Genomic DNA, 14,759 nt, shown 5'->3' on the forward strand with positions numbered 1-14,759 from the left:
CCACCCATATCCTACCACGGCTAACCCGCACCTCACTATCCTCCCATGGCTGGCTATACTACAAGCCCACTCGACCACTAACACAGTCGTGCCATGGCTATATACTACAAGCCCACTCGACCACTAACACAATCGTGCCATAGCTATACTACAAGCCCACTCGACCACTAACACAGTCGTGCCATGGCTATACTACAAGCCTACTCGACCACTAACACAGTCGTGCCATGGCTATACTACAAGCCCACTCGACCACTAACACAGTCGTGCCATGGCTATACTACAAGCCTACTCGACCACTAACACAGTCGTGCCATGGCTATACTACAAGCCCACTCGGCCACTAACACAGTCGTGCCATGGCTATACTACAAGCCCACTCGACCACTAACACAGTCGTGCCATGGCTATACTACAAGCCTACTCGACCACTAACACAGTCTTGCCACCTCGATTCTCTGCTACATCACTCACACCTCGCCGGGTTCAAACCATCCGCCGCAACACAAAACTTGCTACGAACACCTCCTCAGGAAACACCCACGAGCCATCGGCGTGGCGACGCAAAGCATACCCAGGCCCCGCGCGACGGCGCAAGCACACCACCACACAGAGGTGACTGTGCAAGCAAACTAACAGCAGCGAGTCGCCCTCAAGACGTCTTGACAAAGAGACTAGAGCTTGGTGTCTCTGCCTTTCCGTTTCCTGTGGGTTTACTTGGAGCACTGAAGTCTCTATCACTCGGGGAAGACACTGATTAATGCCTACCTTAAAATGCATATATCACAAGCACACAAGAGGGGGGGAGGGAGATGATGCAATTCCAGTATACTTCAAGCGAAAAGACATACCACGCACATCTTTTGTGGGAGACTTACGTCAATAAGGGGAAATACGATCGCATGTAAATATCTGGGGAGAACCTGAGTATATATAAACCCCTTGTGGGAGATACAACATACATCCGGGAGATAAAAATACGGACATCTCAAAAAGCATAAATGTCGCAAGCATATTGCATGAGGGAAGTATAACCATACTAGTGTCCTTAGACGAAAAACTGACGTAGCATACTTACTAGACATACAATATAGGCATAACCCCGGGCGCATATAATACATCCACATCGAAGAAAACCGACTGATGAAAATATTGGCATCTCGACTTACTTGTATCTATCCACTGTCAGCGTCACCAAGTCACACCTGTAGGAGGAGGCTGTATGTCCTAGTAACACTTCTACGCGTGCAGTGCGCGTCACACTAAGGCCAGACGCGAGCACAGTAACACATGTAACGTTCCTGGTAGAATGCACGATGCGTCACAAAAACTGCGCGGCTTTTGTCACACTTATGACAGTCATAAAGCTTTTCACACTCTGACACTGGACATATTCTTTTCCAGGTACGAGGAGGGCGCTATGAATCGGATGCCCCCCCAAAACCGGCGACCACCACTGCGAAGGAAAAGGGATACGCTACAAGCGGGGGGTCGGGTCTACACGACCACTGGGCAACACACACGAGTACTGAGGCGTGGCAAGGACAACAACCCGGGGACTACTGGGGCGTGGGGCACGGATCTAGCGGGACGCCACCACCTGGCGCCCCGCCCCGCCCCGCCCTCTCCTGCCCCGCCCCTCCCATGCCGGCCCCAGGAACGTGGCACGCCAGCTGATGCCAGGTGCCACGACACGGAAGTGTCAAATGTGTTCAGCGGCAGCCATACTCGTCCTCGCCTCTCGTCGAACCCCTATCGCAGCCTGTCGCAGCCGCACCAAAAACCGGCCCCATCACAGGATGCCCTTGGGTCGTGCCAGGGATGGCCTACGCCCGTCCCATGGCTGCCTGGGATATCCCACACAAACAAAGACGGTCCACACCAGTCCCATGGCTACCTGGGATAACCAACGCAAACAAGGAGGGCCTACACCAGTCCCATGGCTACCTGGGTTAACCAACACTAACAAGGAGGGACTAAACCCGTCCCATGGCTGCCTGGGATACCGCATCCAAACAAGGAGGGCCTACGCACGTCCCATGGCTGCCTGCTATATCCTACACACTCAAGGACACAGCTGATAAGTGTTCTCAGGGCTCCAATGGCCACAGGATTCGTCAGTACACGTACACTAACCAGTTCGAACATCACCAACTACACCAACCCACTAAACACCTCTTCCCCCAACCTCCCTATTTCCATGAGTGTAACCTACCACCACTGGCATGAGTTCATACGACAGTACATGAATCAACAACACTACAACAGAGACAACGTTACAACCACTCTACCAAGAATAACACCAGTTTTGATTAACACCACCACAACAAAGACTGCAAGTTAGAACCACTCCACTAAGGGGAATACCACTCCAGTAAACCTGAAACCACTACACTAACGTGGACAGAAACCCACCTGGACTATCACAGTTACAATTAGGAGTACCCCAGCCTGCTTTGGGGAGGTGGGGAGGAGGGGATCACTACCACCACACTGGAGTCAGCGCCACTCCCCTTGGCTCAACACCACTACCTTTCGAGACATCACCAGTTCCCCTACGTCAACACCACCACCTACATATAGGTGAATACCACTTACACAAAGGTCAATAACCAATGCCCCTGGATCAACTACCGCCAATACGGGCCCCTCGCACTCCAGGTCAACACTACCAACACCCGCCCCTGGATCACCGCGAGTCAGTATACCACATTCACCACCAGCGCCTCCGTCATGGCTGGACCACCACCACCAACCACCATCAACTACCACTCCCACTTTGACCCCCAGAGGTCACGCCACCTTTCATCCTTCACTTTCATTTCCTTCAACTTTCATCTGCAGCAGACCGGATCAAACAAGACTATATCTATATATATATACCTTCTCGCCAAACAATAATCTTCCTCTCTCCCACTCCGGCAAACAACGAGCCCGTTTCTTCAAACAATCCTTCGACGATGAGACGATTTTCACGTCCATCAATTCTGTCGGAGTGCGAGCACGTATGCGCGGCTCTCTCTCTCTCTCTCTCTCTCTCTCTCTCTCTCTAGGGAGGAGGACGAAGAAGAGAGGAGGAGAGGAGGATAGGAGGAGGGGAACAGCGGTGCCTGCACCCACCCAATTTCCAGGTTAATCCTCCCCAGTATAAAATAAAACGATGGAATTAATTTTCGCTCTCCAGCCGTGACCCAGAGCCTCACCTGCCAAGGAAAAGCTTCCCTCCCCCCTTTACCCATCCCTCCCCCCTTACCCATCCCCCACCCGCACCCTTAACGCACACTCATTTACATATCTCTTTGGTAAAGAAGAAAAAAAAAAGATATACAAAAAAAAAGAAAGAAGCTTGCAGCAATAGGAAAGTTGCTCGGCTGGGCAAGGAGTCAGTTTCTGCGTTCTCTTAGCAAGAAAACGGATGCCGGAGTGGTTACTCGTTTCCAAGGATTTAGACAGGCAAGAAAACGGATGCTGGAGCGGTTACTTGTTTCCATGGATCAGGTACTATGATGACGGCCGCTGTACCCACCCTACATCAACCTACGTAACAATCAAACAGCCTAATGGAGAAGCCTGTACCAAGAACCTGTAATTTCCTTTGACTTGATGTACGCCAAATCTCGCCCACAACTCTCTCTCTCTCTCTCTCTCTCTCTCTATATATATATATATATATATATATATATATATATATATATATATATATATATATATATATATATATATATATATATATACATATGACATCTTGTGTGTGTGTGTGTGTGTTACTACTTTTCTTAAGTAAATATAAATATTTACCAAGCAAACTCGAAGATCTGCTTCGAGATAAAGACTTTTGGAGTCAATTAACTAAATGTACAACCTCCGAGTTCCTCCCCCCCTCCCCCCCACTTCTTTCCTCCAAGTGCCTGTCAGCTGTGAGGACAATAACAATACGCAGCGCCTCTGGCGGTGGCCAAAGGCACTACACGGAAGGGTAAACAATGGCCAGCGCCTCTGGCGGCCACCGAACGCAGCTTCACAAAACTCAACGCTAATGGGGAGCGCCTCCCCTTGGGGGGGGGGGGGGGGGGAGGAACCACCACGTCCCAGACAAGAGGTAATTACCTAATCATCATGCAAAGTGAGGCTACCCAGAGGGGAAGGGGGGGAAATAAGAAGACAAAAGTCTCATCATGACAAACACTTTGCATCTACTAAGATGATACCCGGTCGTCATGCATCGTAATGCATGACGACCAGGTATATGCAAAACACACACACACACACACACACACACACACACACACACACACACACACATACACCTGTTGACTGTACAGCGTCCCTCTGCTTTCAGCATAGGGCAGCCTAATATACACAGGTGCTTAAACTGGCAAGACCCCCCCATCTCTCCTCTCTCTCTCTCTCTCTCTCTCTCTCTCTCTCTCTCTCTCTCTCTCTCTCTCTCATATGTTAGTTAAAGGAGAGGAAGAAGAGGTGGGACAGGGGAAGGAAGAGTTTGAAAAGAAAGTAGATTGAAGTCTCTCTCTCTCTCTCTCTCTCTCTCTCTCTCTCTCTCTCTCTCTCTCTCTCTCTCTCTCATATGTTGGTTAAAGGAGAGGAAGAAGAGGTGGGACAGGGGAAGGGAGAGTTTGAAAAGAAAGAGTAGATTGAAGTCTCTCTCTCTCTCTCTCTCTCTCTCTCTCTCTCTCTCTCTCTCTCTCTCTCTCTCTCTCTCACACACACACACACACACACACACACACGTACTAACACAGACAGATAAGCTGAAGACTGATAAAAGTCCGGGTCCTGATCGTTTCCATCCACGAGTAATGAAAAACGTCGAACACGAAATTGCCAAACCGGTCTCTCTCTCTCTCTCTCTCTCTCTCTCTCTCTCTCTCTCTCTCTCTCTCTCTCTCTCTCTCTCTCTCTCTGCACAAATGCCACAACACACACACACACACACACACACACACACACACACACACACACACAAACCAAAATGAGAGAAAGATATATATATATATATATATATATATATATATATATAGAGAGAGAGAGAGAGAGAGAGAGAGAGAGAGAGAGAGAGAGAGAGAGGCCACAGTAAGTGGGGGCGGCTGAGTGACCATCAAAAGGTGGAGACCCATAACAACAACAACAAAAAAAAAAAAAAAACTGTGAAGTGCTCTCTCTCTCTCCTTCCTCAGGAGGCCAGCCGGGCAGACGGGAGGGGAACAGGACACACGAACAAACACCGGCCGCCTCTCTCTCTCTCTCTCTCTCTCTCTCTCTCTCTCTCTCTCTCTCTCACATATGTTGGTTAAAGGAGAGAAAGAAGAGGTGGGACAGGGGAAGGGAGAGTTTGAAAAGAAAGAGTAGATTGAAGTCTCTCTCTCTCTCTCTCTCTCTCTCTCTCTCTCTCTCTCTCTCTCTCTCTCTCTCTCTCCCCACGCCCATGAAAAGCCCGGCCCTCACGCCAATAAAAAAAAAAACGAGGGAGGAAAAAAAAAAGACTAAAATGAACAACCATCTTAAGGAAACATCCTGCCATTAAAATCCAAAAGAAGTACATAATAATGACAACAGGCGTAGATATGCTATCGCTGGTTTTCTTATCTTCAAGCCCCTACTATCGGCTGGGGGACTGTGGAGTGATAACGCCAGCGATCACCTAGAAGTGTGCATAAGATGTCTGAGCCTGGAACTTCTTCCAAGTCCTGGTGTACTCACACACACACATACACACACACACACACACACACACACACACACACACACACATACGTACATACACACGGTCGCGCGGGGTGGGGGGAGGGGGGACGATCGTATACCGGAGTCTTTCCGTACAGTGACGCGTACGATCCGAGTGCATGACCAGCGCAACCCCGAGAAGGGACCCCGAGTTCGAATCCCGGAGCGGGCCCGTCGTCGTCAGCCCGTCTCACAGACAACCCCAGCTGTTCATCCTAAGGGACAGTCGACAATGACCGGAGATCTGAGTGTTGGCATGGGCGCCTCTCTCTCTCTCTCTCTCTCTCTCTCTCTCTCTCTCTCTCTCTCTCTCTCTCTCTCTCTCTCCTGACTCTACCTGGCCCACACCGTGCGAGAACACAGGGACCTAGAGCTACAGTGGAGGCTTGAGAGCACACAGCTTTCCCCCTTACGTCGATGGTCCACAGGATGGCCGTTCGCCTGCCATTCTCGGTGGCCCAGGTTCGATTATCTATTCATCCCTATGAGTCCACGGGGGGAAAATGAAACACGTTAAGTTCCCAAGTGCACTTTCGTGTCTCCTCTGATGTGATTATTACACGAAAGTGCACTAAGGAATTTGTCGTGTTTCATTTTCCCCCGTGGAGTTAGGAATATACTTGACCACGCGCAAAACTGTGATCCTTTCCAATATATATATATATATATATATATATATATATATATATATATATATATATATATATATATATATATATATAAATGTAAGCAGGGAGCAGGTTTTCTCTAATGCAAATCGTATTAAATACGACAGCATATTTAGAGTGATCAATCTTCTTTCTTATGTTCTATGATAACACTGAGAAAATGAGAGAACATAAGAAAGATGATCAATATCTCTAAATATGCTGTGTTCAATTATATATATACATACATTCTGGCTATGATATTGGTATCAGGAACCATGATTGGCGCACACACACACACACACACAAAGGACCAACGTATCTGATTAGAACTCAGGCGCGTTCCTGGCCTTCGCTGGGCAGTGGCTGGCGTCACTGACCATGAGTCACCACGGGCAGGCCAGGGGTCGGTCGGGCTCTTACGGGTTCCGAGTTCTCAGGGCGTCAACAGGCCTACACACCCAACCCAGACGTTCATCCTCCCCTTAGGGTTGGTCGACAAATGGGCCTCTGGCCTTGGCTAGGGGTGCGTGTCCGTGTATGATGTGGGACCGTATATGTGTCTGCATACATATGCATACATACATATACATACATATTCATACATGCTGCCTTCATCCATTCCCGCCGCCACCCCGCCCCACATGAAATGACACCCACCCCCCTCCCCCGCGTGCGCGCGAGGTAGCGCTAGGAAAAGACAAAAGCCCACGTTCGTCCACGCTCAGAATCTTAGCTGTCATGTGTAATGCATCGAAACCACAGCTCCCTTTCCACATCCAGGCCCCACAAAACTTTCTGTGGTTTACTCCAGACGCTTCACATACCCTAGTTCAATCCATTGGCAGCACGTCGACCCTGGTGTACCACATCGTTCCAATTCACACTATTCCTTGCAAGCCTTTCACCCTCCTGCACCCTCCTGTATGTTCAGGCCCCGATCGCTCAAAATCTTTTTCACTCCATCCTTCCACCTCCAATTTGGTCTCCCACATCTACTCGTTCCCTCCATCTCTGACACATAAATCCTCTCTATCAATCTTTCCTCACTCATTCTCTTCATGTGATCGAACCATTTCAATACACCCTCTTCTGCTCTCTCAACCACACTCTTTTTATCACCACACATCTCTCTTACCCTTTCATTACTTACTCGATGAAACCACCTCACACCACACATTGTCCTCAAACATTTCATTTCCAACACATTCACCCTCCTCCGCACAACCCTATCTATAGCCCACGCCTCGCAACCATATAACATTGTTGGAACCACTATTCCTTCAAACATACCCATTTTTGCTTTCCGAGATAACGTTCTCGCCTTCCACACATTTTTCAACGCTCCCAGAGACCTGGGAATGGGGAGAAAGAATACTTTCCACATATTCCCTGCGTATCGTAAAAGGCGAGTAAGAGGGGAGGGAGCGGGGGTCTGGAAATCCTCCCCTCACGTTTTTAATTTTCCAAAAAGAAAAAAAAAGGGAACAGAGAAGGGGGCTAAATGGGGATATTCCCTCAAAGACTCAGTCCTCTGTTCTTAACGCTACCTCGCTGACGCGAGAAATGGCGAATAGTATGAAAAAAAAAATATATATATACATTTATATATATATATATATATATATATATATATATATATATATATATATATATATATATATATATAAGTCTGACACGGTCTTTATGGCTGGGAGCTGGAGAAGATCTAGTAGTCGAGTGGGCGGGGAGAGGGAGGGGGCCCGGCAATAGAGGGGGGAGGGGGGCAATTCCACTTTACGGCCGACACAGTCACCACAAAGCAACCTACTTCACGTGCACTGCCAATTGTCACTGAACTTACTACTATTATTATTATTACCACTACTACCACTACGACTACTACTACTATTATTAAAATACTAGATAATAATAGTAGTAGTAGTAGTAGTAATAATAATAATAATAATAATAATAATAATAATAATAATAATAATAATAATAATGATAATAATAATAATAATAATAATAAATACCATTACTACTACTACTACTACTAATATTACTACTACTAGTACTACTACTAGTACTACTACTAACTACTACTAACTACTACTACTACTACTAATATTACTACTACTAGTACTACTACTAGTACTACTACTAACTACTACTAACTACTACTACTACTACTACTAATAATAATAATAATAATAATAATAATAATAATAATAATAATAATAATAATATTAATAATCATAATTACAACAATAAGAGCTACAACGACTCCAACTGCTGGCAGTAAGAGATGGCACCACGGTATACAACGAACATCATTATGGACACTGGAGCAGACGTGAACATACGTCCTGGGAACTCCTCCAGCGGTTCTCACCCGGACCACATTACACATACGCGGGGACGTCGTGTGACCAACTGGACCAGCGCTCCACACCACATAACCCCTACTCCACCTTCCACCTACATCCACGGTGATGGCCAAGACCACCACATCCACACTGGGTGGAGATGAGCTGTGTGGGTGTACCCCACCTCTGCGGTGCTACGTGTGATCGAAGATGAGCTGTGGGTACCCCCTAACGGTGGTGACTGTGGGAGGAGGAGGAGGAGGAGGAGGAAGAGAAGGAGGAAGAGGAGGAGGAGGGAAGGGTCGCAAGGAGGGAGGGAGGGGGTGATATCTAGCCTGGCGCGTGTGGACTCCAAACTGTTCTTACTTTATAACCCCAGGAAATGAAGCGAACCCTGGGCGTAACAGACCACCACCCACCCATCCACCCAGCGCTCAGGAAATTAACCCCACGTTATGGCATCGTGCGCACGCTCGCGCGCGTCTGTGTGTGTGTGTGTGTGTGTGTGTGTGTGTGTGTGTGTAGCAACACATGGTATATGTACATACAAGGTTACGAGGCGGGGCAACACTCGAGTGTTAAAAGAGACCGTCTTTCTCCCCCGTAACACACTACCCAAGTCCATCACCACCGACCCCTTGAACCAGCGGACGAAGGCTTTTCAACCCCACTGCTCATGCCTCAACACCATGGGGCTGGCTCGGGCGCCTCGCTCACACCGGGATGCGCCAGCACGGAACCACGGCCGCTAAATCCGGTCCATCCCATTCGACCGACCTCACGCGCGCGAGGTTTGACCTCAAAGAGCACGAAGGCCCCTCCCAAGCACGAGGGTATGACCCCTCCAAACACAAGGGTATGACCCCTCCAAACACAAGGGTATGAACCCCTTCAAGCTCGAGGATACGATCCCTCCAAGCATGAGGGTAAGGCCCCTCCAAGCACGAGGATATGACCCCTCCAAACACAAGGGTATGAACTCCTTCAAGCTCGAGGGTACGATCCCTCCAAGCACGAGGGTGCGACCCCTCCAAGCATGAGAATACGACCCCTCCAAGCACGAGGGTGCGACCCCTCCAAGCATGAGAATACGACCCCTCCAAGCACGAGGGTATGACCCCTCCAAACACAAGGGTACGACCCCTTCAAACTCGAGGGTACGACCCCTCCAAGCACGAGGATACGACCCCTCCAAGCACGAGGATACGACCCCCCCAAGCACGAGGATACGACCCCTTCAAGCATGAAGGTACGACCCCTTCCAGCACGAGAATACGACCCCTCCAAGCACGAGTGTGTGACCTCCACAAGGACGGGGCGGCGACCGGCCGAGCACGACGGTCGGGGGTACCTTGGGGTACGATGCCGTGACCTCTGACCTGACCCACGCCCCGTGGGAGCCTCGGTGATCATGTGAGTCATATGTGGTTCAGTTCCGGCAGTGTTTGTAAAGTGCCAGCCAGTGTGGTAAGCTCATTAAGGTCATGCGGGACATGTCCCTAAGGAGGGGGTCAGACATGCCTCAGGGACACAACAAGGTGCCTGCTGGATAGGGCCTGTCATCGAGGACCACGTCCCTGGGATAGAATACCTCAGGGACATAACAAGGTGTCTGTTGTCTATAGACTGTCATTGAGGACCATGTCCCTGGGATAGAATACCTCAGGGACATAACAAGGTGTCTGCTGGATAGGGCTTGTCATTGAAGACCATGTCCCTGGGATATACATACCTCAGGGACACAACAAGGTGTCTGTTGTCTAAAGACTGTCATCGAGGACCATGTCCCTGGGATAAAAATACCTCAGGGACATAACAAGGTGTCTGCTGGCCTGGGCTTGTCAGTGAGGGCCATATCCCTGGGGGACCCTCCAGCAGAATGTCGGCTTGCTAGGGCCTGCCAGAGTGAGGACCATGTTGTTCAATGGCCTTCACGTATCTATGGAAAACCGCGAAACCAAGTCGACAAACTCAACCTTGAGCCGTCCAGCCTGAAGGTATGATAACAATCATCATCATTTGTCATCACTAATCACCAAAGTCCACGTTACCATGGCGGTGGGCTAATCACGGCTGGCAGGGTCATTATCAAAGCGCGTCACTTCAAGTCTCCCACTCGACCTCATCCAGAACATGTCCAACTTATTCCCGGGTTATATGACAAAGGCGACACACCGAACAGGAAGATAAATGTTGATAAATAGACACTAGATAAATGGAGACTTATGCTCCTTGTTTCTTTTTTTTTTCTCTTCTTCCCTGGAGCTGGAGCAGCTATCAGGATATCTCAGAGCTGATATGGAATATCTCAAATCAGAAATAGTCTCACTCTGGCCGTTGCATAATGCTTCTCTCTCTCTCTCTCTCTCTCTCTCTCTCTCTCTCTCTCTCTCTCTCTCTCTCTCTCTCTCTCTCCGCCCAACAAGAGACACAGACAGACATACACCTAAAAGTACACCTGGACGGGGGAAGAGAGGGTGGAAGGAGAGGCTGACACGTCATGTCACAAAGACATAAAAAAAAAAGTGTCACCACAGAAAGGCCTTCCCGACCTTCTCTCTCTCTCTCTCTCTCTCTCTCTCTCTCTCTCTCTCTCTCTCTCTCTCTCTCTCTCTCTCCACGTACACACACACACACACACACCGCTGTGTTCACCACACGTACTGCCTCCTTCCCCACCAGACGTATGATTAAGCCAAGGTAACACACGTTCCCTCAAACCCACCGGGAATGCCACATACCAGCCCAAGGACAGGCCATCCCATTCCTCCCCCTCGTCTTAAAGTGACAAAGGAGATGTATGAAACAATAATAAACATCAAATTACTATGGCAACTAGAAGACAGCTTCTATATACATAACCAGAATCCATATGGCTTGTAGAAAGGAGGAGGCAACACCTCTGCAATGGTAATCACGGGAGAAAAGAAAAAAAAATACTACAATCATCAGAGACCTAAGAATAAATTGCACGGCCATGAAGAGGAGGGAGAGAGAGAGAGAGAGAGAGAGAGAGAGAGAGAGAGAGAGAGAGAGAGAGAGAGAGAGAGAGAGAGAGAGAGAGAGAGAGAGAGACCATCAAAGCCTCCACCAAGACCCGTGGAGGCGGCCTGCAGTATACACTGTTTCAGTCCTGCATGACTGGAATTACCGATAGACTACTTGAGCAGTAAATCCCTCCGCCGACGTCATTTGGTTGCCTGCTCCCGAGCTGGGTGTGTGTGTGTGTGTGTGTGTGTGTGTGTGTGTGTGTGTGTGTGTACCAAACCATCAATGAGCTACACTACGGAATACCTAACCTAGCAAACCCAATGCCGTCCAACACATGATTACCGCGCGTAGTCCTTGGTAGCTCAAGGGTGTGGACGTTGTGATATCTCTTTCTTTCCCTACACGTCTTAGCTTTGGATACCTCTTAACCCCATCCCCTACTACTCGTGTCTTTCCTCACAACCACGACCGGGCCGTCTTCAAACACATTTCTCCACTCTCCTTCACATTTCCCTCCCTCGCTTTAACCCCCTTTTTTCATATTCCAACTGAGACCTAGTCTCAATGTGGACTCTCGCCCCCCTCTAAATAAAACCCTCAACATGAGATAAAAACAGTGATCATTACCTCTCCAAATTGTCCAACAAAATTCCCTTTTACTCATCGGCCTCTGCCACGGTAGCCCCCCCCTTTGTTCCCAATACCATTCACAACAGCAGAGGTCAACCCCTCACACCTCCCCCAACCCTCCTCCAGTAGCAAACACGAGGGTGAATATCCTTCACCAGGACAACACCACACTACCCACCCCCACACACTCACCCACACGTCGCACGCCCCACCACCACCTGAACACATCCACTTAACGTAGAGTCAGGAGACATCCGCTTCCACCGGCTTCAGAGAATACTGAAAGACTAAGGAGAAAAGCAAAACAAAACAAGGAAATCCACCATTGTGGCGTCAGGGTAAACATAACCTGCGACACAGCCATACCGAGTCATCAGATATCATACCCGATGTGTAAAATCCTGAGCCACACACACACACACACACACACACACACTTTCCATAATCATGCTTAACGGCAGAATATACTACCAAAAGAACAGAGCAAGGTTGGAGCAGCCCTGGCTAACCTGTACACACCCTGGCACCTCCCGGAGGAGGAGGAGGAGGAGGTCAGGAAAAAACAGAAAAAAAGAAGGTTTTACCCCTGGAGGAGGCGATGATAATGACTCGCCTCTCGCCTCGCAATGACGCAGGGGGGAGAGAGAGAGAGAGAGAGAGAGAGAGAGAGAGAGAGAGAGAGAGAGAGAGAGAGAGAGGCAGCAGGGAATACAAAATACAGCCATTACACTCTGTCCGTCACAAATGACACCCCTTCCCCACACAGACCCACTGAAATCGAAACACAACAACGACTTACGTACAATCTATTGGTCGTAGACGCTTCAGGGAGGCTGTAACTACGACAATAACTACGACACGGGGGAGAAGACAACAGAACGACACACACACACACACACACACACACACACACACACACACACACACACACACACACACACCCAAGGACCTTGGTAGCTGTCCTAATATGGCACACACGTGGTTCCCACGGGGGGGGGGGAGACTAACCCTTGGCAAAGGCGCTTCTCCCAGCCCCTCCACATAACACAATGCACAATAGCTGAGTTAATATCCTTCGTACGTAACACCAGCTAGCAACAGCGTCGCTACACACACACACACACACACACAGTCAAGTCTGCCGTGGTTCATAAATACACCACGAAAACTATACCTCTCCAGCAAACCACTGGACACACACACACACACACACACACACACACACACACACACACACACACACACACATCATACGCCACATATCTGTCCACTCAACAACTATCCTCTATTCCCTGACAGTCTCTCTCTCTCTATTCCCTGACAGTCTCTCTCTCTCTATTCCCTGACAGACAGTCTCTCTCTATTCCCTGACAGTCTCTCTCTCTCTATTCTCCTGGTCCCCTAATCCTTCCTAATCCCCACCCTATCTCTCCCCTCCCTAGGCCCATCACCACTCGATTAAGATCAGATAAAAAAAAAAAAAATAAAATGTCCCAGAAACACACGCACCACCCTGTACCAAAAAGGAAGAGGGTCTAGCCTTCGCTAATCACACACACACACACACACACACACACACACACACACACACACACACACACACACACACACGGGGTTATCTGATCTCCCCACCACACTTGACCGTTACACACCATTACTCAGAAACCTGCCAGGCATTGGGGGAGGGGCGGGGTTGTTAGGGGGGGTTAAGAGGGGGGTGAGGGAGCGGCCTTCCCCTCCACCCCCCCCCCCACACATATCTCCACCACCCCCACAACACCAAACTCACCCACTGATTTCCCAACGCACTCGAGGTGGTACTACTGCATACATCATCCCACCCCGCCACCGTCACCTCCTACCGCCAGGGGTCCCTCGTCCACGAGTTGCAGTTCGCCGCCCAGATCGAGCCCCATCCTAGCTCGTACGAACCAAAACACCAAACAGCCCCCTAATCCACAACCCACATAACGATCGTCATGAACAATCAGTAGATTGTATAAAAGACTTACACGCCCTGTTTGTGTGTTAAGAACGGCTGTTTAGCCCCAGCGACTGTTCCAACCGTCTAACCTCAAAACCATCGCCTATACAGGCCTATTCCACCCATCTACCACCCACACCAACCACCTCTGCAGGATATTCCACCCGTCTATCACCGACAATATCCACCTCTGCCGGACATTCCACCCCATTACCCCACCCAAAACAACCACCCCTGCAGGGTATTCCACCCCTCAACCCCCCCCCCCCCCCACTAACAACTTACTGCATACCGCCTGCAATCTGGAAATATATATATATATATATATATATATATATATATATATATATATATATATATATATATATATATATATATATCAGATTGGGGAAGAGCAGTGCGGTTTCAGAAGTGGTA

The 14,759-nt window shown here is 49.0% G+C and overlaps 1 protein-coding gene across 4 annotated transcripts in view; it reads right to left on the bottom strand.

Annotated features, from left to right (window-relative positions):
- LOC139749205 (E3 ubiquitin-protein ligase ZNRF1) overlaps nt 1–14,759 on the bottom strand; it is a 271,792-nt gene that overhangs the window by 230,590 nt on the left and 26,443 nt on the right. Inside the window, exon 1 of one of the 4 annotated variants that reach the window (XM_071662888.1) lies at nt 1,170–1,569. The exons of the other annotated variants lie outside the window; for them this stretch is intronic. The gene's annotated coding sequence lies outside the window, so the exon portion shown is untranslated. Of the gene's footprint in view, nt 1–1,169; nt 1,570–14,759 lie in introns of those variants that run through there. 4 annotated transcript variants of the gene reach the window in all.

This window comes from Panulirus ornatus, chromosome 6 (genome assembly GCF_036320965.1).
Source record: "Panulirus ornatus isolate Po-2019 chromosome 6, ASM3632096v1, whole genome shotgun sequence".
NCBI lineage: Eukaryota > Metazoa > Arthropoda > Malacostraca > Decapoda > Palinuridae > Panulirus > Panulirus ornatus.